A 4,390-nucleotide genomic window follows, 5' to 3' on the forward strand; every position below is an offset into this window, starting at 1 on the left:
TTATTTATTTTTGGCTGCATTGGGTCTTCGTAGCTGTACACAGGCTTTCTCTAGTTGTGGGGAGCAGGGGCTACTCTTCGTTGTGGTGCAAGGGCTTCTCATTGTGGTGGCTTCTCTTGTTGCACAGCATGGGCTCTAGGGCGCGTGGGCTTCAGTAGTTGTGGTGCACGGGCTCAGTAGTTGTGGCTCACGGGCTCTAGAGCGCAGGCTCAGTAGTTGTGGTGCATTGGCTTAGTTGCTCCATGGCATGTGGGATCTTCCCAGACCAGGGCTTGAACCAATGTCCCCTGCACTGGCAGGTGGATTCTTAACCACTGTGTCACCAGGGAAGCCCCCTCCTTTTTTTTTTTAAGTATAGTTGATTTATAGTATTTCAGGTATAGAGCAAAGTGATTCAGTTATAGGTATACATATACATACATATACTTTTTCAGATTCTTTTCCACTGTACATTTTTACAAGATATTAAATATAGTTCCCTGTGCTATACAGTAGGTCCTTGTTTATGTATTTTATATATAGTAGTGTGTAATTGTTAATCCCAAATTCCCAATTTATCCCTCCCCCCTTCCCCTTTGGCAACCATAAGTTTGTTTTCTTTTTTTTGTTTGTTTGTTTGGTTTTGACGATTACAAAAGTTTATTTAGTAACGAAGTTCAGTAAGGAAATGTACATGACTCAGATTTTATCATAGTAAAATGTGGAGAGGCGACACATAGAAGCAGTTGATTTCTCTGGTGAACACAACCATTGTTCATACTTGTTCCAAGGCTTCTAATATGATGATACTATTTCCTCATATTACCACCATTCCAGTATTGTTCTGTTGCTCACTAGTGCCATCTCCACACATTTATGTATCACAAGATTCATAAAGGGATCGAATCCCTACAGTATTCCTTGGACATGTCTGCCACCATTTAATTTTTATGATAACTTCTTGTCCATAAGTTTCTTCAACTCGGGAGGGTGAGCTTTGCTCATGATGTCTACTCAGCAAGCTCAAAGATGCCTCCAAACAGAATTCGAGTCATCCCTCATGCTCCAGCAGTAGCCATGTTTGTTTTCTATGGCTGTGAGTCTATTTCTGTTTTGTAAATAAGTTCATTTGTATCATTTTTTTAGATGCCACATATAAGTGATATGATATCTGACTTTGTCTAATATACTTCATTTAATATGATAATCTCTAGGTCCATCCATGTTCCTGCAAATAGCACTATTTCTTTTTTATGGTTGAGTAATATTCCATGGTGTGTGTGTGTATATATATGATATGATATATATATATAATATATATTATACTATATATATGCCACGTTTTCTTTATCTGTTAATCTGTCGGTTGACATTTAGGTTGCTTCCACATCTTGGCTATTGTAAATAGTGCTGCTATGAACACTGGGGTGTGTGTATCTTTTCCAACTAGAGTTTTTGCCTTTTCCGGATATATGCCCAGGAGTAGGTTTGTTGGATCATATGGCAACTCTATTTTTAGTTTTGTAAGGAACCTCCATACTGTTCTCCATAGTGGTTGTAGCCATTTACATTCCCAGCAACACTGTAGGAGGGTTCCCTTTTCTCCATACCTTCTCCAGCATTTATAATTTGTAAACATTTTTTTTTCCATGCCACGCAGCTTGTGGGATCTTAGTTCCCTGAGCAGGGATTGAACCCTGGCCCTGGTAATGAAATCGCCGAGTCCTAACCACTGGATCACCAGGGAATTCCATATTTGTATACTTTTTGCTGATGGTCACTCTGACCAGTGTAAGTTGGTACCTCATTGTAGTTTTAGTTTGTATCTCTCTAATAATTAGTGATGTTGAGCATCTTTTCATGTGCCTTTTGGCCATCTGTGTGTCTTCTTTGGAGAAGTGTCTGCTTAGGTCTTCTGGTCATTTTTTTGATTGGGTTGTTTGTTTTTTTGATATTGAGGTGTATGAACTGTTTGTATATTTTGGAAATTAATCTCTTGTCAGTCCTATCATTTGCAAATATTTTCTCCCATTCTGTCACTTGTCTTTTAGTTTTGTTTATGATTTCCTTTGTTGTGCAAAAGCTTTTAAGTTTAATTAGGTTCCCCCCCCCTTGTTTTTTTACTTTTGTTCCCATTACTCTAAGAGATGGATCCAATGAAATATCGCTGTGATTTATGTCAGAGAGTGTTCTACCTATGTTTTCTTCTAAGAGTTTTATAGTATCTGTTCTTACATTTAGGTCTTTAATCCATTTTGAGTTTATTTTTCTATATGGTGTTAGAAGATGTTTTAATTTTATTTGTTTACATGTAGCTGTCCAGCTTTTCCAGCACCACTTGTTGAGGAGGCTGTCTTTTCTCCATTGTATATTTTTGCCTCTTTTGTCATAGATTAATTGACCATAAGAGTATGGGTTTATTTTTGGGCTTCCTATCCTGTTTCATTGATCTATGTGTCTGCTTTTGTGCCAGTACCATACTGTTTTGATTATTATAGCATTGTAGTGTAGTCTAAAATCAGGGATTCCTCCAGCTATGTTCTTCTTTCTCAGGTTGTTTTGTCTGTTCAGGGTCTTTTGTGTTTCCATACAAATTTCAAAATTTTTTGTTCTAGTTCTATGAAAAATGCCATTGGTAATTTGATAGGGAATGCATTGAATCTGTAGATTGCCTTGGGTAGTATGGTCATTTTAATGATATTGATTCTTTCAATCCAAGAACATGGTATATCTTTCCATCTGTTTATGTTATCTTCAGTTTCTTTCATCAGTGTCTTATAGTTTTTGGGGTACAGGTATTTTACCTCCTTAGGTATGTTTATTCCTAGGTATTTTTATTCTTTTTGATGTGATGGTAAGTGGGATTGTTTCCTTAATTTCTCTTTTTGATAGTTCATTGTTAGTGTATAGAAATGCAATAGATTTCTGTATATTAATTTTGTATCCTGCAACTTTACCAAATTCATTGATGAGCTCTAGTAGTTTTTTGGTAGTGTCTTTAGGATTTTCTATGTATAGCATCATGTCATCTGCAAAGAGTGACAGTTTTACTTCTTCTTTTCCAGTTCAAATTTCTTTTATTTCTTTTTCTTCTCTGATTGCCATGGCAAGGATTTCCAAAACTATGTCGAATAAAAATGGTGAGAATGGACATTCTTGTCTTGTTCCTGATCTTAGAGAAAATGCTTTCAGGTTTTCACTGTTGAGTATGATGTTAGCTGTGGGTTTGTCATATTTGCCCTTTATTATGTTGAGGTATTTTCCCACTGTGGGTCCTACATTCTGAGTGAGAAGATATTACTCCCTTTACCTTACTCTTTTTTTTTCTATTATAAAATGATTACATGCTCATTATAGTCAAAAAATAAATGTAGAAAGTAAAAACTGTATATCTGAAACTTCCAAGAGACAATAAGTAACCATATATTAATGGAAGGGTCCATTCATCAAGAAGATATAACAGTTATATCTGTACCAAACACGAGCCCAGAAACGTATGACTCAAGCAGAATTGAAAGGATAAATAGACAGTTCCACAATATTTGGAAATTTCTATACCCCACTTTCCATAATATATAGATTACAGAAGTTCAGTAAGGAAATAGGAAACTTAAATAATACTATAAACCAATTAGACCTAACAGATATCTGTAGAATACCCCAAAACAACAGAATACACATTCTTCTCTAGTATACCTGAAACATTTTCCAGGATAGACAATATATTAGGCCACAAAACAAGTCTCAGTAAGTTTTAAAAAATTGGAATCATGCAGCATATTTTTTTCTGACCAAAATGGAATGAAGAAATCAATAGAATCAATAATAGAAGGAAATAGAGCAGATATAAATGAAATCAATAATTTAAGAAGAAATAACAGAAGGAAAGCTAGAAAACTCACATCTATGTGGAAATTAAACAACACAATTTAAAATAACCAATGGAGGGATTTCCCTGTTGGTCCAGTGGTAAAGCGTCTGCCTTGCAATGCAGGGGACACGGGTTCGATCCCTGGTCAGGGAACTAAGATCCCACAAGCCACAGGGAAACTAAGCCCACATGCCACAACTACTGAGCTCATGTGCCTCAACTAGAGAGCCTGCGTGGCACAAACTACAGAGCCCACGTGCCCTGGAGCCTGCACTCCACAACTAGAGAGAGAAAACCTGCCCACCACAGCTAGAGAGACACCCGTGCACCGCAATGAGAGAGAAGCCCGCATGCCTCAATTAAAGATCCCTCAAGCCTGAACGAAGAATCCTGTGCGCCACAACTAAGACCTGATGCAGCCAAAAATAAATAAAATAATAAATAAATCTTAAAAAAAAATAACCAATGGATCAAAGAATAAATCACAAGGGAAATTAGAAAATACTTAGAGATTAATGAAAATGAAAATGCAACATACCA

General features: G+C 36.6%; 1 pseudogene; it reads right to left on the minus strand.

Annotated features, from left to right (window-relative positions):
* Positions 1-754: 754 nt before the first annotated feature.
* LOC131756630 (small nuclear ribonucleoprotein G pseudogene) lies at positions 755-984 on the minus strand (annotated as a pseudogene).
* Positions 985-4,390: the final 3,406 nt, after the last annotated feature.

The sequence above is a fragment of the Kogia breviceps genome, chromosome 5 (assembly GCF_026419965.1).
Source record: "Kogia breviceps isolate mKogBre1 chromosome 5, mKogBre1 haplotype 1, whole genome shotgun sequence".
Taxonomy (NCBI): domain Eukaryota; kingdom Metazoa; phylum Chordata; class Mammalia; order Artiodactyla; family Physeteridae; genus Kogia; species Kogia breviceps.